Source organism: Globicephala melas, unplaced genomic scaffold (assembly GCF_963455315.2).
Source record: "Globicephala melas unplaced genomic scaffold, mGloMel1.2 SCAFFOLD_75, whole genome shotgun sequence".
Lineage (NCBI taxonomy): Eukaryota > Metazoa > Chordata > Mammalia > Artiodactyla > Delphinidae > Globicephala > Globicephala melas.
This window is the reverse complement of record NW_027207251.1, coordinates 730,365-752,086: the sequence shown is the minus strand read 5'-3', so window position 1 is coordinate 752,086 and position 21,722 is coordinate 730,365. Positions and strand designations below refer to the sequence as shown.

The following is a 21,722-nucleotide window of genomic DNA, read 5'->3' as shown; positions in this document are numbered from 1 at the left end:
CTGACTTCCTGACTCCCCCTAACCCCCGCAGTTTTTTCTCCAGTTCTACTCATCACTTTCTAGCATCTCTGGTCCACTCACCTCTGCCCACAGGTGTCTGCAGCAGTGGTGACTTCTCCCTGACATGCTGCTCCCAGATGTGTGAGGGTTGGTTCGCTGTTGTCATTCTGGTCCCCATAACTGTCACTCCAGGGAGGCCTCTGAGACCCTCCTGCCCAGGCACTCCCCAAACCTCCCTCAGAGCACAGTCTTCATTTCCAGTCTCACACTTGCTCTTTTCTTTCATATGTCTTGCTCCTGTAATTTTGGCCATCTCTGCTCCAGGCTGTGAGCTCCTGGAAACTAGGGAACTCTTGGTCATTTTGTGCCCCACACAAGGGCACCTGGCAGAGAAGGAGAGTGCAAGGTACATAGTTGCTGAAGGAATATGTGTGACTATCTTGGCGCCCTCCTCATTTTTAACCAGCTGGACTGTGGAGGTGAATACTACTGACAAGAGTTTAAAGTTGTATGTGTAACAGGGGGAACCACAAAGCCCTCTATGTGGCCCTCAGTGGGCATCAGTGATGCAAAAGCCTGTCCAGAACTACAACTGTGGTCCTGGGCCTGCACACCCCTCAAAAACTGGTACCTTTATTTGGGTGTCCTCAACACAGAAGCTCTTCAGAGTCACAGGGGCATAGAGTAGAACATACAGGCTCCAGGGCAGTGCAGTGAAAGTGGCCCCAGAAGCTTCCTTTTCCTCACCGTTTTGTCCATCAGTGTGGTGTCTCTTTGCTCGTGAGGGACGACCTCAGCCAAAACAATATCTCCACATTCAAATGAGGACCACGAGGCCCCAACTAAGACTGGTCTTCTTCCTAGAACCCTGGCTCCGGGTCTGAGGCTCTGCCCCCTTGTGCTCACAAGGCCTCGTTTCCCCAGCTAATCCCTCCTCTGCAGGGCCTCCGTGAAGTGGAAAGCATTTTGCCAAACTCTCAGAACACAGTGGTCAGTGGTGGAGAACCAAGTTTCTCAGCAGTCTTTCCAGCATGCAGAACACTTGCAATCCTCCACGGCAAGCACACAATTTGTAGAGAAAGAAAGCCCTTCTCCCCTGCAGCACTGTCTGCACTGGGGAATGGGGTGTGTGCTCAGCCTGGGTCTAGAAGATCAGAATGGTGGACTGTAAGACCCCAGGCCCTGTCCGCTGGAGAACACGAGGGAGATGGCCCACGCCCAGGCAGGACTATGGGAACTTGGAGAATCCCCCTCATTCTTTCGACCTCTGGACACACTGCCAGAGGGGTGGACGCCCCTGATCCATGGCAGAGCTCTCTCCAACATTTTCTTGCTCTCCTCAACACTTACATATTGTTTTCTATTCCTTAACCACCCTCGCATCATCCCCAGCTGTTAACCCTATTTCTATTTGTACATACATGTGTCTGCATGGAGATGCGGAGAGAGTAATGGCCCAAACTGAGCCGAGTTGGCAGGAATTCACCAGGATCTTAAGGGTTCTTATTTCAAAACCAAACATGATGGGAGGGACTGAGTACTGGCTTAGGGAGCTGGATTCCTCATTTTTATTCCGGCCTCTGCTCACATATGGTGTCCTAGACAAGTCCCTGCTTCTTTCTGGGCTTCAGTTTTCAAATTATATAAAGAGGGCTTCGATGCAGAGTTGCATAGGCACGTGCACAGCCAGAAAGGTTCTCAGGCTCCAGCAACAGTAGATGGGTTGTTGGCGTGAGTGAGCTCAGGCAGGCACAGGTACACAGGCCTCCTAACATGGGCAGATGTAGGCGGACATGTAACAGGAGCGACCAGGATACCTGTCTATGTCCTAGCACAAGCAAGAGACAGGGCACCTGTACCCCACCTCCCTGCACCAGCATGAACACTGGAAGAAGGGCTCTCCTCAAAGGTGAGCTCTGTCTGATGCCCCCACCTGCTGTGTCTAAAAGGTCCACATTCTCTGGAGCCCTAAGGACGAAGATCATTCACAGTGGAGTGATTCCCAGCAAGTAAATTGGGGATGGAAGTGATATTTTCTTTGTAGAGGCGCAGGCCCTGGAAACACGCTCCCCGATTTGCCATACATTTTCCCTTTACAACTGAGTGGAATAAACCCAAGGAACATGCCCGTAGTTGAGAGCACATGTTGTTGTTTGACAATCCACAAATCGAAGGTTGCTGGGTCCCTGAATCTCTTATTGGAAGAAAATCAACAAGCAGAATCATTTGCTATTTCAAAGCCTTTGTTGAGCTGTTATATGATGTGAGTGTAAGTTTATGAAAGGTTCAAACAACTGATATTTTCATGTATATCTGTTAGCAGCTAACTTTAAAGTCTGTAACAAAAGTATGTTCTGAAGAAATTTTTTCAAAAAAAATTACATTCCAAAGTCTGAAAACAGAAAATCCCACATGAAGTTCTGAAAGGATGTTTTAGAATGTAATTCATGAGTTTGCTTATTTAAGAAACTGATTATGAATTTTGTAAATAATTTTGGATATTAGAAATGTGTATCTTAAATACATTATCATTTTGTTTTCTGATATTTTATATTTAACGTATTTTACATTACCTTCTTGTGCATAAAAATATAATTGAATAAAGGTGGTCATAAGCAGAATGTTTTTTCTTGTTTCCTTATTTTTTGAGGATTTGCTAAATGAGGGAAAACACAGTTTGATTCCCTCCCTGACAAGCTCCAAGGTATGTCAGCTGTATTCCACTGCTTCAGATAGCTAACGGTTTCTTGGAATTAACTGTGGACTCCTATTCTCAAATGAGGAAAAGTCCATAGATTTTCTACTCATCTTCTGTTTCAGTTATTTGTGATTGTGATCAACCCTGTATATTACTATAGAGAATTTTATTCCAAGCAGAGCAGCTGTCCTCTGTGTCTAACAGGTTGAAGATCCAGTGGAGAATCTGATGGTGGAAATTGGTGGCTCTTTTCTAGGGACCTGAAATTGATACTGTCATTGTGGCATAGAATAGAGGTTATTATCATTTTGGGGGGATGACCTAAAAACCAGATGACATGGCTCCAAAGAGTGGGGCACATCCCAGGCAAGAGAGCGGACATGGCTGGAACAGAGCATCACCAGTGCCATCAGCAGAGAGGCTGGGGCACTGAGATTTTGAGTAACTTAGCATCCTGGCTGGGAGGGGGCACATGTTCTCCAGTGAGTTCGAGCATCCTACACTTCCCCCAAGGGCCTGCAGGGGGGGCACGAAGCCATTATGTCACAGGCGATGGGGCGCATGCGCAACTGCACCCGGACTTGATGGGCGGTCTTCCCTGAGGACGGAGTGGAGGCGCCAGGGCGGTTGCGGGCCTGCGCGTGGGGCTGGCTGGTCTGCGGGAGGAAGACGTTCCCCACCCGCGCCCCGGCCGGTGCAATGGGGCTGTGCCCGCTCCTCGAGGTTCCGCGTCTTCCTTTCCGGCCGTCCCGCGCGGTGTATCCCCACCTTCTCAGGTAACGTTCGATGTCGCTTGTTGTCCCTCGGATCCGGTCTCCGAGGGGCCGGCGGCGTGGAGGCTGTTCCCGGCGGGGCGTCTGTTCCAGACGCAGGGCGGTTGGCGGGAGGAGCCACGCCCGAGGCGGAGCGCGGGAATTGCGTGTCCTCGCGGGCGGCGCGGCTGAGCCCCGGACCCTCGGGCCGCGGGGAAGGAGCTCGGGCGCGGGCGACCAGGAGAGTTCACCCTCGCGGACAGACTCTGCTGGGTTTCCTCAGACGCCCCCGGATGGTTGTAAAAATGTCCCCTTTTTTTAGTGGCCAAGAGAACTGTTTCCGCCCCTTGTCCTCAACCGCACGGAATTATCCACTTATTCCTTTGTTCAAAGACCTTAACTAACAGACTATACACGGATGATGTGCAGGTAACGTGGATCTAGTTGAAAACGTATTGAAAGAGTAGAAAAACAGGGCTTCCCTGGTGGCGCAGTGGTTGAGAGTCCGCCTGCCGATGCAGGGGGCACGGGTTCGTGCCCCGGTCCGGGAAGATCTCACATGCCGCGGAGCGGCTGGGCCCGTGAGCCATGGCCCTGAGCCTGAGCGTCCGGAGCCTGTGCTCCGCAACGGGAGAGGCCACAACAGTGAGGGGCCCGCGTACCGCAAAAAAAAAAAAAGAGTAAAAAAAAAAAGTGTAGTAAAATACACTATGTTAAGTTTTATAGTTTAAACATGTCAGAATCAGAATTTATTGTATTTTACTTTTCCGTCTTAAAGGAATAAAATTATTTGGAGCGTATTGTCAGCTATGGATCGGCACTTGCCTTCTACCTCGACAAGGATTAAATCAGGTGCTGGTGCAGCTGCTGCAGCCGCTGACCTTCAACACCCCCTGAAAGGAGTTCAGGGTGGAGAGCGGAAATGACGTGCTCTGTGCTCGGGGGAAGCTGGCAGGACAGCTCTTCAGAGAGTTAGATACTTTCAGGAGCTGATTTTATGAGCCCAGTTCTTGTATCTCCTCGTGTCTAGAGAAGCACTGAAATCCTTCATGGTGACGTCACTAGCCGGAGCCTGCATGAGAGGAGCAGAAACCTTCTGCAAAAATTATATGTGCTCGATTGCGTGTACTCCCCCTTCACCAAAATTACATATACACTGACCTTCCCCCTGCCTCTTTGGAACAGTTTCTTGGAGCCATCTGAGATTCTGTTTCCCAGGATATAGTCTTTATTTTTCCCCCAATAAAACTTAACTCATAACTTTCATGTTGTGCTATTTTCTCTACGTCATCAATATTTATTATTTATTTTTTTTACAAATCATTCTTTTTAAAATTTATTTAATTTATTTGATTTTTGCTGCATTGGGTCTCCGTTGTTGCATAGGCTTTCTCTAGTTGTGGCGAGTGGGGGCTACTCTTTATTGTGGCGCGCGGCTTCTCATTGCGGTGGCTTCTCTTGTTGCAGAGCACGGACTCTAGGTGCGTGGGCTTCAGTAGTTGTGGCTCGCAGGCTCTAGAGCGCAGGCTCAGTAGTTGTGGCTCACGGGCATAGTTGTTCCGCTGTATGTGGGATCTACCTGGACTCGGGCTCAAACCCGTGTCATCTGCATTGGGGGGTGGATTCTTAACCACTGCAGCATCAGGGAAGCCCCACAATGAGCAATATTTAAGATGTAGTTCTTAGCTTTTTTCTCATTTTCAAGTCAAAATATTGCTGTGTTTGAAATTTTCTCATAATACAGTGACAGTCTTAAATATTTATACACATAAGCTCATTGAAAACTCTTCTGCAATATTCCAATGTGACTCGTATTATTAAAAATCATAATATTCATGTCAATACAAAATTTTTATAGGAATGTAATTTAAAAAATTGTGAATCACTTTTAGAAGTTCCAGGCACAGTGACGATTTTTAAAATACCAACCATTGCATACTTCATAAGACCATTTAAGATGAAATATATTAAAATTTAAAACTTCAACAGAATACTTAAAAAGTAAGACAGGGGCTGCTTTTTGTAAATTAAATATATTCATAGCAAATAAATTTTCTCCTAATAGAGAATATGAAGGTTTTTAGCTTAATGTTCTATAGCTCCATTCAAAAGGTGAAATTAGGATACCTATAATTTCCTTATTATTTATTTTAAGCCTCTTTCCCATAAGAATTGATATTTCTATCTGTAGACTCTTCATAGCTTATTCATTTACTTTTTATTTTGGTTTATTTTCTACAACAGAAAGAGTATTCCTATGTCTTGTTAAAGTTTTTATTCTCCTAACCTAGTTGAAGGTTACTTTCTGACATTGGTTGTAAACAAGGGGAGAGGCCTTATAATAAGCATGCGATTTTTCCTATAGTCAAGATGTTTTTCTTGGACGACTTTCTTTACAATTTCCACTTTGCTCACAATATTATCCCATTGTGACAACTGCATAAAAATTTGTAATCTATTTATACCCAGATGCTTCTTATTTCACCACAGTGCATTTGCTAATATGATTTTACTTTAAATATTAATATAACTTAGTTGATTTTATTCATATATGCTAACATGTTTTATATAGGTACACACATATATGAATATTTGCTACATGCCATTCATTTGCATAGAATGATAGCTGATTGTATCTGATCTTTCTGACCGACAATTGGATAGAGTTATGTGTGTTTAAAGTACTACTTAGAACAGACATTAAAATATCACATCGTCTCATTATACAGTATTTTAAAGATCATATTTTAAATTGTGGGAGCAGAAATTTTGTCCATTAAGGTTAAGAAATGATCAGGTCACAATTTTGGCATCGTCATACTCAGTGGAGGAACATGGGTTCTATGTCTTCGTAAATCTGCCACAGTTACACCTGTATAATATCTGAGCATGAGCATTTTTATGTCAACATTATCTTTTCCCAATATACTCGTAATTACCTGAGGTATATCATATCTAGGTTTTACTTTTATGTCAGTACCATCAATAAAGCTTTCTTTTGCAGTGATGGCATTTTTTCTTTTTTAACATGAAGGTACTTATTATCTGACATATTTGTACATGATGGGCTACTGCTCTTGTACAAAGCAAAGTACTTTCATTTCATAGTTTCATCTGTATTCCAGATCTAACCTGATTTCTTAGGAAGATTATATACTTTTTTAAACTGTATTAAACACATAAGAACAGATCACTTTTTATCTTTACCTACCTCATGAGCTAAATGGATATAGACATTATAATAACATGTAAGTCTGACAAAATTGGGAAGCATTCAAGGGTTTGAACTTCAAGTAATTTTATGTAATCTTCTAAGAGGTAATTTATTTCTGGCACATTATATGGCAACATCTACAATCACTTGCAAGTCTGTGTGCCATTTGGGCTTTCTGATATTGTCACTTTCAGCTATCCCCTAGGAACTGAGTTTGAATTTTTTTTTTCTTTTTGCATTACGCGGGCCTCCCACTGCTGTGGCCTCTCCCGTTGCAGAACACAGGTTCCGGACACGCATGCTCAGCGGCCATATCTCACGGGTCCAGCCACTCCGTGGCATGTGGTATCCTCCCTGACCGGGGCACGAACACGTGTCCCCTGCCTCGACAGGCAGACTCTCAACCACTGCGCCACAAGGGAAGCCCTGAATATTTTAAAAAACACTTCTGATTAGAAAATATCAGGATGAAACATTGAATTTTTGTGGTCACAACTCTGTTCTCATTATTCTAATGTAATATTTGAGTTGGCACATAATTTGATTTTGTTCCATTAGTATGAAATGTAAGCATGGAAACAAAATTTTTAAAAAGCATTCTTGGAATAAATGAACCAGTCACAATGAATTATTAGTTATTTTATTTTTATTTTATAAATGGGCTGTTTGAATATGTTCAGCCATGAAGTGACATGTAGACTCACTTCTGAGTCCTGACAGACATCTCTGGTGAGTGACTTCTTAGAAAGTGACTCAGGATACAGCCATACCAGCAAAATGACTGCAGCCAAAAGAAAAAAAACAAAAACTCCCAAGTAACATAATATATAATAAATGATTATACACATGTGCATTCTTAATTTAACATAAAATATGTAAAATTGGTGTTATTGGAAATTTTCTACTATCATGGGTAATTTACTTCTCTCTGTGATAAATTCTATTTAACAAGATGAAACAGTACAACTAGGTGACAGGGGAAATTAATAGTAATTACTGGTAGGACAATTTAAAAATAATATGTGTTAGAAAAAAATAAAAATTTGTTTAATACATTTTCATTTTAAAATTGTTTCAAATTTATATAAAATTTACAAGAATAGTGCAGGATTTCACAAGTAGCCCAGACTCAGTTTCCTCTCTTATTACACTTTCATGTCATTAGGGTACATTTTTACAGTTAATGAACTAGTGTTGCCACCTGATTATTAACTACAACCCACACTTTCTTCAAATTTTCGTAGACTTACCTTTTTCTCTTCTAGGATTGCATTCAGGATATCTCACCCTCATTCCATTTAGCTGCCATTTCTCTTTAGGACACTGTTAGTTGTTATAGTTTCTGAGACATTTCTTGCTTTTGATGACCTTGACAGTCTCGAATTGGGATTTACCTGTTGTTTCCCTCGTGATTAGCCTGGGGTTTTGTGTTTCACTTCATATCAAGGGCACATGCTCTGCAGATGACTTACTACTGTTGATGTTGCCCTTGATCACCTGGCTGAGGTGGAGTTTGTCAAGTTCCTCACTGTAACATCAAACTTTTCTCCCTTCCATTCAGTGTGTACCGTTTGGAAGGATGTCACTGCGTGCAGGACACATTTAGGGAGTTGGGAAGTTATGCTCCACCTTTCTGATAGTTAAACATCTGTATCTATTATTTGGGATTTTGCCTGAGCGATTCCTACACTCCCATATTTATGTATCTGTTTTTTCCAGAAAAAATAGCCAGTAAGTTTATGAAATGATGCTCCATCTCAGAAGAATCAGAGAGATGCTGGTTCCAAACATCTGTGCCTTGAATACTGTCCATCACATAGTCTTGCTCAGTAAATACCTGTGAATAAGACTTAAAAGATATGAGGGAGGGCATACATAGTGTGCATAGGTGGCAAAAGCAGATTCCAGGCAGAGGGGAGAGCAAGGTAAAATGCTGTAAAGAAGGAACATGGCTGGCGTGTTTGAGGAAAGTTGGGAATGCTGGGTTGTTGAAGTTAAGTGAGCAAGGGATAGAGCCCTTGGTGTTGTCAACAGATTGTCGGCCATTTAAAGGACATTGGCTTTTATCTGTGTGAAATAAAAGACCAGTGAATGGTTGTAAGCAGAGGAGGGCTATCATCTGACTTCCTCTGGCTGCTGTCCTACCAACTGACTGAAGGGGCAAAAGCAGAATTGGGGCGCCAATTAGGAGACTGCTGTAGTAACCAAGGTGGGAGCTCAGGCACGTTGTTAGCCCTGGTGATGGGGACCAGTGGTCAGATTTTCGTTGTGGTTTTGCAGGTAGAACTGGGGCCAGTTACATGGATATGACACAAGGTTCTTCACTCAGAAACGCCCATGCTTGGTTTCATGCTCTTGTATCCATCTTGAAATTCTTTTTTTTTTTTTCTCCTCCAGACTTCTTGAGACACAATTGATATACAGCACTGTGTAAGTTTAAGATGTACAGTGTGGTGATTTGATACAGATATATAGTGTGAAATGATTACCGCAATAAGGATTCTTCCATAAACTCACATCATTAACTTTTTTGTGTGGTAAAATTTTTGAGATCTACTACCTTAGCAACTTTCAAATATATAATACAGCGTTGTTAGCTATGGCCACCATAATATATGTTAAAGTTCCCAGAACTTACTCATCTTAAAACTGAAAGTTTATACTCTTTGATGCAATGTATGATTTGCAGATATTCTCTCCTAATCTGTATGTAGACTATATATATATAAAGCTTTTTAGTTTGATATAACCCCATCTGTTGGTTTTTACTTTTCTGGCTTATGCTTTTGGGATCATATCCCCAAATTATTGCCCAAACCAGTGTTAAGTAGATTCTTCTTTGTGTTTTCTTTTGGAGTTTTATAGTATCTGGTCTTTTGTTTCAGTCTTCAAATTAGTATTTGTGAGTGGTATAAGATAGGTGTCCAGTTTCATTTTTCTGTATGTGGTTTTCCAGTTTTCCCAACAGAATTTGGTGAAGACACTATCCTTTCCCCATTCAAAATTGCATTAAAACGAATAAATATTTAGAAATAAACTTAACGAAGGAAATGAAAAATTTGTCCTTTGAAAACTACAAGACTTTGATCAAAAAAAATTGCAGAAGACAAAACAAGTGAAAGATATACAGTACTGTGTTCTGTGATCAGAAGAATTATTGTTGTTAAAATGTCCATACTACCCAAAGGCATCTATAGGTTCAACGCAATCTCTATCAGAATTCCAACAGCATCTTTTACAGATATAGAGAAATCAATTTTAAAATTTTGTACGTGACCACAGAGACCGCAAATAACCGGAGCAATCCTGAGAAAGAAAAAATTGGGAGTCATCACACTTCCTGATTTAAAATTATATTACAGGGGCTTCCTTGGTGGTGCAGTGGTTAGGAATCCGCCTGCCAATACAGGGGACACAGTTTCAAGCCCTGGTCTGGGAGGATCCCACATACCACGGAGCAACTAAGCCAGTGCACCACAATTACTGAGACTGTATTCTAGACACCACGAACCAAAACTACTTAACCCACGTGCCACAACTACTGAAGCCCGTGTGCCTAGACCCCATGCTCTGCAACAAGAGAAGCCACCACTATGAGAAGCCCGTACACCACACCAAAGAGTAGTCCCCACTCGCTGAAACTAGAGAAAGCCCTCGCGCAACAGCAAAGACCCAGCACAACCAAAAATAAGTGAATAAATAAATGAATTTATTTTAAACAAAAAGAAACAATATTAAAATCCTGTAGTTACACGACACTATGATATTGGCACTAAAATACACACATAGACTAAAGGAACAGAATAGAGAGCCCAGAAGTAAACCCCAGTGTATAAGTAACTAATATTTGAGATGGGAATAAAGCACACTCACTGGGCAGGATAGTCTCTTCAACAAATGGTACTGGAACAACTGGATACGACTTATAATTTTGGGGGGAACCTCCATACTCTTTTTCATAGTGGCTGTATTAATTTACATCTCTACCAACAATGCACAAGGATTTTCTTTTCTCCATGTTCTTTCAAACACTTGAAATCTCTTATGTTTTGGCTGTAGCCATTCTAACAGGAGTGAGATGATCTCGTGATTTTGATTTTCATTTCCCTGATGATTAAAAACATTGAACACTTTTCATATATCTGTTGGACATTTGTATATCTTCTTTGGAAAATATATCTATTCATATCCTTTTTCCATTTTTAACCAGTTGTTTTTTGTTTTGTTTTGCTTTTGTGTGTGGTTTTATTTTTTTCTGTGCAGAAGAATTTTTAGGTTTTCTTAGGCCCAGTCTATTTTTGCTTTTGCTTTGTTACCTGTCCTTTGGGGTCATAACCAAAAAATCACTATTCCCAAGACCAAGGTCAAGGAGATTTTCCCCCAGGAATTTTTTAGGTGTTTTATGGTTTCAAGTCATACATGTTTGTCTTTAATCTCTTTTGAGTTAATTTTTGTGAGTAGTGTGAGATAGGGGTCCAATTGAATTCTTTTACATTCATTAGACTGTACCAGTTTACATTTCCACCAAATATGCACAAAGTTGCCTTTTCTTCACACTCTCACAAACATTTGTTTTTTCTTCTCATTTTTAGAATAGCCATTCTAACAGGCGTGAGCTGATGTATCATTGTGGTTTTGATGATTATTGATGTTGAGCATCTGTTCATGTACCTGTTGGCCATCTGTATGTGTTTTTTGGGGAAAAATGTCTTTTCAAGTCCTTTAGCCCATTTTTTATTTAATTTTTGACAGCTATTATTTTATGTTACTTCTTATATATTTTGAATATTAGCCCCTTATCCAAAAAATGGTTTGCACATATGTTCTCCAGTTCTATAGCTCCTTTTCAGTTTGCTGATTGTTCATTTTACTATGCAAAGTTTTTTGTTTTTTGTTTGTTTGTTTGCTGTTCCACTTTTTTTTTTTTTTTTTTTTTTTTTTTGCTTTTGTGGCTCTCACATTTGGTATTATATCCGAAAAATATTTGCCAAAACTATATTGAGGAACTTGTTCTTTATGCTTTCTTCAAGTAGTTTTACAGCTTTAGGTCTTATATTTAAGTCTTCAGTCCAATTTGAGTTAATTTTTGTGAGTGGTACAAGAAAGGGGTCCAATTGTATTCTTCTGTAGGTTGTTATCCAGTTTTCTTCCAGCACCATTTATCGAAGAGACTGTATTTCCCCTACTGCAACTCCTTGGCTCCCTTGTCAAATATTTGTTAACAGTAAATGACTGGTTTTATTTCAGTGCTCTTGATTCTGTTTCATTGGATTAAGTCTCTATTTTTTGCCAGAATCTATTGTTTTGATTACTATAGCTTTGTAATAAAGTTTGAAGTTAGGAATTGTGATGCCACTAGATTTGTTCTTCTTTGACCAGGTTGATTTGGCTATTAGTGGTGTTTTGTGGTTCCATACAAATTTTAGTGTTGTTTTCTCTTTCTGTGAAAAAATCATTGGACTATTGATAGAGATTGCACTGAATTTATAGACAGCTTTGGGTAGTATAGATATTTTTACAATATTCTTCTGTTTCATAACCATGGAAATGTTCTTCATTTATTTGTATCTTCAGTTTTTTCATCAGTGTTTTGTCATTTTCAGTGTATGGATATTTTACCTACTTGGTTTAATTTATTCCTAAGTGTTTTATTTATTTCTGAAGCCATTTTAAATATGATTGCTTTTTACATTTCTTTCTCAAATTGTTGTTAGTATATAGAAGTACAATTTCTCTTCACATGTTGATTTTGTATCTTGCAACTTGACTGAATTTGTCTATAATTAGTAACACATTTTTTTGGAATCTTTGGGATTTTCTCTATATAAGATTATATTAAATGCAAAAAGAAATAGCTTTACTTCATCCTGTTCAATTTGTATTTCTTTTATTTATTTTTCTTGCCTAATCGCTCTGGTTATGACTTCCAGTATTATGCTGAAAAGGAGTGGTGAGAGTGCACAAAACTTATTTTGTTTATATTTTTAACAGAAAACCTTTCAAGCTTTCACCATTGATTTTAATGTCTGCTGTGAATTTGTTCAATATGACTTTTATTCTGTTGAGGTACATTCTACATATAGCAATTTGTTGAGTATTTTTTATCATAGAACGTTCTTTAATTATTTCACATTCTCTTTCTGTATTTATTGAGATAACCGTCTGATTTTCATATTTCATTCTCAATGTGGTGCATCACATGTTTGAATTACATAGGTTGAATTACCCTTGCATTCTAGGGATAAATTCCACTTGATCATGGTGTATGATCCTTTCAATATACTGTTGAATTCTTTTTGCTAGTATTTCACTGAGAATTTTTGCATCTATATTAGTAATACTTGACAGTTTTTTTTTCTTGTAATGTTCTTATCTAGCTTTGGTATCAGGATAATGCTGGACTCATCAAATGAGTTTGGGAATGTACCTCAAAGTTTTTTTAGAAAACTTTGACATGGAGTTGTTTTAATTCGATTTAAATGTTTGGTTGAATTTCCCAATGGAAATTGGAAAATTTCCATCTGGTCTTAGCCTTTTTTTTTTTTTTTTTTGTAAGTCTTTTATTACTGATACAATCTTTTCACTCATCATTGGTCTGTTTGGTTTGTCTATTTCCTCATGATTCAGTTTTGGTAGTTTTTATGTTGCTAAGAATTCATTTCTTCTAGGGTATCAAACTTGATGGTATATATGTGTTGATGGTCACCTCTCATGAGCTGTGGTATTTTTGTTGCATCAGTTGTAATGTCTCCTTTCTCATTTCTGATTTTGAGTATTCTCTTTTATTCTTCATTAGTATAGCTAAAAGGTTAATTTTGTTTTATTTCAAAAACCACCTCTTGCATTGATGTTTTCTATTGTTTGCATGGTCTCTGTTTTATTTCTGTTCTCATATCTCTTATTTCATTGCTCTGCTACTTGTGAGCTTAGTGGTTTTTCCTTTGTTTGCTAGTCCCGTGAGAAGTAAGGTTGTTTACTTGTGATCTTTCTTTTTTCTTATTGTAGGCATTTGTTTCAATAAACTCTCTTATTACTGTTTTTCTTGCAGCCCATAAGTTTTAGCAAGTTGTGTTTCAATTTCCTTTTAAGATTGTTTTTAAATTTCAAAGACATTATTGTAAAGCTGTTGTAATTTTCCCTCCAGTTTTATTGAGATATAATTGAACACAGTACTATTTAAGTTGAAAAGCACATTATAATGATTTGACTTCCATATATTGTGAAATTGTTATTGCAGTAAGATTAGTTAACATACATCATCTTATATAGATGCAAGAAAAGAAAAATAAGGAAAATATATTTTCCTGTGATGAGAACTCTTAAGATCTACTTGCTTAACATCTTTCAAATATACCATATGGCAGTGTTAACTCTATTCATCATGTTGTATATAAAATTCTCAATACTTATTTATCCTATAACTGCAAGTTGGTACTTTTGGACTTCATCAAATTCTTCCTCTTCTCACTTCCCTCCTCTGGTAACCAAAAATCTGACCTTTTTCTATGAGTTTCGGGTGGCTTTTTTTTTTTCACATATAAGCTTGGTCTGACTTCTCTCACTTAAGATAACGCCCTCAAGGTCCATCCATATTGTCACCAATGGCAAGATTTCCTTCTTTCTTATGGCTGAATGTTACTCCATTTTCTAAATATACCACAAGGTTTATATCCACTCATCTGTTGATAGACATACGTTTTTTCCATATCTTGGCTATTGTAAACACTGCTGCTATGAACATGGAGGTGCAGATATCTCTTCAACATAGTGTTTTTAATTCTTTCAATATATTCCCATAGATGAAAATGCTAGACCATATGGTAGTCGTATTAAATTTTGAGGGCCTTCTCTAGTGTTTTCCATAGAGGCTGAACCAATTTATAAGACAACCAAAAGCACAGAAATCATCCCTTTTCTCCACATCTTTGCTAGCATTTGCTAGCAGATCTCTTGTCTCTTTGATGAATTCCATTCTAACAGTCCTGAAGTGATGTCTCATTGTGGTTTAGATTTAATTTCCCTGATGTGTAATGACGTTGAACACATTTTCATGTATTCGTTGTACATTCACATATCTTCTTTGAAAAAATATCCGTTGGGGTCTTTGCAACAGGTTTTAATTGGCTTAATTTATTTTGTGCTACTGAGTTCTATGATGTATTTTGGATATCAACCCCTTATTTCGTGTAAGGTTTGCAAATATTATTTTTGATTACATAGGTTCTTTTCGTTATTTATTTATTTTATTTTGTTGTGTAGCAGACTTTTAGTTTGATATTGTTACATTGTTAATTTTTTAAATTGTTGCTTGTGCTTAAGGTATCATCAAAAATAATATTAAAGACCTGTGTTAAAAAGATTTTTACTGATTTCTTCCAGGAAGAAAAGCCTCCCGTCTTACAGTTGTCTTTACCTTATCTTATTTCTATTTGTCATGAGTGGTGTTAGACAGGAGTCTAGATTTATTCTTTTGCATATAACTATGCAGTTTTCCAAGCACTGTTTAATGAAGAGATTGTCTCTCCACCGAGTGTTCCTGACTGTCTTATCAAATATTAGTTGACCTTATATGCATGGGTTTATATCTGGATTCTCAGTTCTATTCTATTGTTGTGTATGCCTTTCTACATGACGGTACCATACTACTTACATTACTATAGCTTTATAATACAGTTTGATATAATGGAATGTGATACCTCCAGGTTTGCTGTTCTTTCTCATGGTCGCATTGCATATACAAGTTCTTTTGTGATTCCTCATACATTTCTCTGTTGTTTTTTTCTACTTTAAAAAATGCCATTGGATTTTGATAGGAATTACATTGTATCCATAGATGGCTTTGTGTGGTATGGACATTTTAAAAATATTAATTCTTCCAATCATGAACAAGGGATAACTTTACGTTTATTTCTGTCTTTTCGAATTTTTTTCATCAGTGTATTGTAGCTTGTATTGTAGATATCTTTCATCTCCTTAGAGAAATTAATTCCTTATTATTTTATTAGTTTGGATGATCTTATAAATAGAATGGTTTTCTTTTTTCAGATCATTGTTAGTATATAGAAATATGACTGATTTTTGCATTTTAAGTTTTTATTCTGCAACTTTACTGATTATGTTGATTAGTTTTAATAGATTTTTGGTGAAGTTTTTCAGAGTTTCTATATATAAAATCATGTTATCTTAATATAGACACATTTTTACCTCTTAATTTCCAGTTCTGATGCCTTTTATTTCTCTTCCTTGACTGATTGCCCTGGCTAAGACTTCCATTTCTATGCTGAATGAGTGGTGAGAGTGGACTCCCTTGTCTTGTTTCTGATATTAGACAAAAAGTTTCACACTTTCATTCTTGAGTGTGCTTTGAACTGTGACCTTGTCATATTTGGCCTTTTAAAAAAATTATTTACTTTTGGCTGCATTGGGTCCTTGTTTCTGCATGCGGGCTTTCTCTAGTTGCAGTAGGTGGGGGCTACTCTTCGTTGTGGTGCGTGGGCTTCTCATTGCAGTGGCTTCTCTTGTTGCAGAGCATGCACTCTAGGCATATGGGCTTCAGTAGTTGTGGCACACAGGCTCAGTATTTGTGCCTCACGGGCTCTAGAGCGCAGGCTTAGTAGTTGTGGTGCACGGGCTTAGTTGCTCCTTGGCATGTGGGATCTCCCAGAACCAGGGCTTGAACCCATGTCCCCTGCATTTCCTGGCAGATTCTTAACCACTGCGCCACCAGGGGAGTCCCGATATTTAGCCTTTATTATGTTGAGTTACATTCATTTTATACCTAACTTATTAAATGCTTTTTCTGTGCCTATTGATATTATATTTTCCTTTTGTTCTATTAATATGATGCATCCCATTTATTTGATTTGCTAGTATTTATTCAGAATTTTTAAACCTATATTCATCAGTGTTATTGGCCTGTAATTGGCAGTGTCCATTTCAGATTATTATATCAAAGTAATGCTGGCCTTGTAAAATGAGTTTGGGAGATATTCCTCCTCATCCATTTTTTCTCTTTCTTTTTTGAAGACTTAGGATTGGCATTAATGCATTAAATTTTTGGTAAAATTTACCATTGAAGCCATTTGATCTTGAGTTTTTCTTCATTTGAAGAGTTTTCATTACTGATTTAATTTCCATACTACTAATTGCTTCATTTAGATTTTCTCTTTCTTCCTAATTCACTTTTGGTAGGTTGTATGTTTCTAAGAATTTTTTCCATTTATGTAGGTTGCCCAGCTTGTTAGCATGTAGTTGTTCAAAGTAACATGTTATCCTTCTTATCGCTGCAGTAGAGTTGTAATGTTTTCTCTTTTATTTATAATTTTGTTGATTTGGGTCTTCTCTCCTTTTCCTTGGTTAGTCTAGCAAAAGTTTCGAAATTTTATCATTTAATGAACCAACTCTTAGTATCACTAATCTTTTCTGTTGTTTTCCTCTTCTCTATGACATTGATTTCTGCTGTAATCTTTATAATTTTCTTGCTTCTGCTAATTTTGGGCTCAGTTTGTTCTTTTTCCAGGTCCTTGAACAGAAGAGTTAGGTTTTTTATTCGAGATATTTCTTAACTCGTAAGGTAGGCATTTGTTGCAATAAACCTCTCTCTTAACGCTCCTTTTGCTGCATCCCATAGTTTTTAGTATACTGTGTTTCCATTTCACTTTGTCTCAAGATAATGTGTTATTTCTTCTTAAATTTATTCTTTGATAAATTAGTTGGTCAGGAGAGTGTTGATCAATTTTTTTGTATTCATTAGTGCTCCAGTTTTCATCCTGTTATTGATTTCTAGTTTAATAATATGCTCAGACAATATACTTGGTATAATTTAAGTCTTCCTGAGATCACTAAGATTTGATATGTGGTCTATCATGTGGTCTTTTCTAGAAAATATTTTTTCTGCACTTGAGAAGACTGTGTATTCAGCATATGTTGGATAGAATGCTCTGTATATGACTCTTAGGATCATTTGGCCTTTAGTGTTGCTCACATCAACTGATTTTTTTTAATTGAAATATAGTTGAGTTACAATGTTGTATTGATTTTTGCTGTATAGTAAAATGTCTCAGTTATACACATATATACATCTGTTTTATATTCTCTTCCATTATGGTTTATCTCAGGATATTGAATATCCTGTTCCCTGTGCTATACAGTAGGACATTGTTTTTTATCCATTCTATATGCAATAGTTTGCAGCTACTATTCCCAAACTCTCAGTCCATCGTTCCCCAACCCCCTCCCACATGGTAACCACAAGTCTGTTCTCTATCTCTGTGAGTCTGTTTTGTTTTGTAGATAGGTTCATTTGTGTCATATTTTAGATTTCACATATAAGTAATACCATATAGCATTTGTCTTTCTCTTCATGGCTTACTTCACTTAGTATGCTAATCTCTAGTTGCATCTATGTTGCTGCAAATGGCATTATTACATTCTTTCTATGGCTGAGTAATATTCCATTGTACATATGTACCACATCTTCTGTATCCATTCATCTGTTGATGGACATTTAAGTTGCTTCTATGTCTTAGCTATTATAAATAGTGCTACTACGAACATAGGGGTGCATGTATCTTTTCGAATTATGGTTCTCTCTGGATATATGCCCAGGAGTGGGATTGCAGGATCATATGGCAACTCTATTTATAGGAACCTCCATACTGTTCTCCATAGTGGCTGTGTCAATTTATATTCCCACCAACAGTGTAGGAGGGTTCCCTTTTCTCCACACCCCCTCCTGCGTTTCTTATTTGCAGACTTTTGATGATGGCCATTCTGACTGGTGTGAGGTGGTACCTCATTGTAGTTTTAATTTGCATTTCTCTAATAATTAGTGATGATGGACAACCTTTCATGTGCCTATTGGCCATCTGTATGTCTTCTTGGGAGAAATGTCTGTTTCAGTCTTCTGCCCATTTTTTGATTTGTTTTTTCGGTTTTTTGTTTTTGAGTTGTATGAGTTTTTTGTATATTTTGGAAATTAAGCCCTTGTTGGTTGCATCATTTGGAAATATTTTCTCCTAGTCGGTATGTTGTCTTTTCATTTTGTTTATGGTTTCTTTTGCTGTGAGAAAATTTACAAGTTTGAGTGGGTCCCGTTTGTTTATTTTTGCTTTTATTTCTATTGCCTTGGGAGACTGACCTAAGAAAACACTGGTACACTTTATATCAGAGAATGTTTTGCCTATGTTCCCTTTCACGTGTTTTATGGTGTTATGTGTTATATTTAAGCCTTTAAGCCATTTGGAGTTTATTTTTGTGTATGGTGGGAGAGTGTTCTAACTTTATTGATTTGCATGAACCAACTTTTCCAACACCTCTTGCTGAAGAGACAATCTTTTCCCCCATTGTCTATTCTTCATCAGAGATGAATTGACCATGGTTCTGTGGGTTTATTTCTGGGCTGTCTATTCTGTTCCATTGATCCATATGTCTGTTTTTGTTCCAATACCAGGCTGTTTTGATTAGCATTGTAGCATTGTCTGAAGTCTGGGAGGGTTATGCCTCCTGCTTTGTGCTTTTTCCTCAGGATTGCTTTGGCAATTCTGGGTCTTTTATGGTTCCATATACATTTTAGCCTTATTTATTCTACATCTGTGAAAAAATGTCATGTGTAATTTGATAGTGATCACATTAAACCTGTAGACTGCTTTGGGTAGTACGGACACTGTCATTTTAAACAGCTGCAGCGTGTTCTCACTGTCAGTGGAACCAGCTCACCTCTGGAAGCAGGTGTCCATGCAGGGCTCTTAGAAATAAGACAGACAACACCACCCACGTGGACTCTTCATGAACACCTCTGACCACTGCGCCTTTGCTTTCTAGAAGTAACCTCCTTAATCAAGTGGGTGGCATCTGGGGATGCGGCAGCCATCACCCTCCAGGAAGAATCGGTGCCCCTCCTACCACTGAGGAATGAGTGGTCCTGTGCCTCATTCACACCAAGGGTTCCAGTTTCAGGAGTTTGGGGAGCTTTTGTTTTGCTGCTTTAGTGGATGAGAAATGACACGTAACCCTTTGTCTTCTTTTCATTTCTCTTCTGATGATTGAGGCTGGACTTTCGTCATTTTCAGTTATATCCAGAATGCAGCCACTTTTCCCAGTTCTTGGGGAGACCACTGAACATGCCTTCCCGGGTGTTCCCAGTCACAGGCTGTGATCCACATGCAGCGAGGAAACTCCACTCTTTGTGCAAGTATTAAGTAGCTAGTGACTGGCTTCTGACCAACAGAATATAGCAAATCAGGGGAGGTCAGTGTTAAGATTCATTGACAGAACCTCTGTCACTTACATCTCACTTGCTGCATCCTGTGTTCTCTCTCTGTTTCTGTCTGTCTCTCTCTCCTATCCCTGGACCTGGGGAAGCCTGCATGGGTGTTACTAGCTGCCATATGGAGAGGCCCACATAGGAGAGAACACAGGGAAGTACCAGGCCTCCATGCAGAGGCACTAGGCTCTCAGCTCAGACTGCATCCTGCCAGTACCCATCTCAGTGAGTCTGGGAAAAAATCCTCCCCTGTGGAGCGACAGCTGAGACCTCAGCCCCAGCTTCATAGAGACCTTGAGTCGAGGGAACCGAGCTAAGTGCTGTGGGAGCTCAGGAGTAGCTAGGTGTACGTATTTTGTATGTTGGGAAACCCTCCATAATGATCTGCAGTAAATCAGACAATCTTTAGCATAGAGCAGGTCTACTCAATGTTATGTAGAAACAACCACAAAGATAATTCATATTAATAAAGGTAATAAAATGGACTAAAAACAATAATAGTGAGAATTATGATGATATTACCATTACTACTGTTAAAGAGAAAAGTAAACATAGAAAGATTGCAGATTTGCGTGCAGACTCCTCTAAGTAAATTTCAGGGTACCTATATCAGATGTCCTCTGGGATATTTTAGAGTCAGAATGCTAGGTTTGCACAAAGAAATTTGTTCTGAGAGGAGAAAAGAAGCAGGTGATCCTGGGTCAGCAGGGAGGATGATATGTTGGCACAAACAGTGCAGGGGCTTCCTGGGGGACTTAGAAAAAGAAATGATTACTTGAGCAGGCAAGTCACCATCTCTATGTCTGCCAGTGCTGCACCAGCTTTTCCTGGACCCCTGAGTGAATTTAAAACATGTCCCCAGGTTCAGGCATGCCAAGGATACTCTCCTTACTTCTCACTTGTCACAATGTCAGCTCCTGGGCTGACTTTTCTAATTTGGAGGACTGGACTCCAGGAGGGACACCCTCTCCAGCCTTCCCAGGAGACATGATAGTGGTTCCTGGCACAGAGTTGAGGTGGAAAATCCTGTGCTGAGTCTGGCAGGACAAGGGTGTCTTCCAGGGCTCTTGCACTGGCACCACTTTCTGGTCACTTAAGAGGACTTAAACATTGTTCTAGAGGCTCAATAAAGTCAAGAGTGTCCTCTCTGGGGTTCACTTACCAGTAACAACTGTCCCTTCCTCCACTGGGTATGTCTGAATATGTCAGGAGGCTCTCTGACCCACAAGTACCCATAAGTACAGCAGGAACCAGGAAGCACCATGTGTATGTAAGTCTGTTGAAAACCCTCCACAATACTCTTCAGTAAATTGGATACATTCATGAGCAGAGAAACTTAATAAGAAATGCAATAACAACAATAGTGATAAATAATAATATCAATAGTGATTACAATCATAAAGATATTAATTGTACTACTACCAATCATAATACTAATAAACTTAAGGACTGAGGGATTATAGACTTCCCTAATTGAATGACAAGTTTCCTGGGGTATTTTGGAGTCAGAGTCCTAGGTTAACACAGGCTTTGGAGCCAAATTTGTAGGTTTTCATAGTGAAGGTATAAATAGAGCAAAACTAAACAGCAGCAGGTAAAAGAAATCCATGGGAGGGTGTGGGCTGACTTAAGTCTCATATTGCAAGCCCAGAGGAGAGAACTATGTAGAAGAGAAAAGTTGATCCTGGGCTTTCCTGACACATGGAGCCAGCAAATCTCATGAGTTCTGACGACTGGTGTCTGAGGCTCTAACCCGGGAAAGAAAAGCAAGACTCCAGATACACGTTCAATACG

At 38.9% G+C, this 21,722-nt stretch overlaps 1 long non-coding RNA gene across 2 annotated transcripts in view; it reads left to right on the top strand.

Annotated features, from left to right (window-relative positions):
• The first annotated feature begins 3,278 nt into the window (after positions 1-3,278).
• LOC115850592 (uncharacterized) overlaps positions 3,279-21,722 on the top strand; it is a 53,387-nt gene continuing 34,943 nt past the window's right edge. The window contains exons 1-2 of one of the 2 annotated variants that reach the window (XR_009561470.1): positions 3,279-3,474; positions 4,229-4,714. This is a non-coding gene — a long non-coding RNA (uncharacterized lncRNA). Of the gene's footprint in view, positions 3,475-4,228; positions 4,715-21,722 lie in introns of those variants that run through there. The other variant, XR_011377186.1, reaches the window with a different exon arrangement.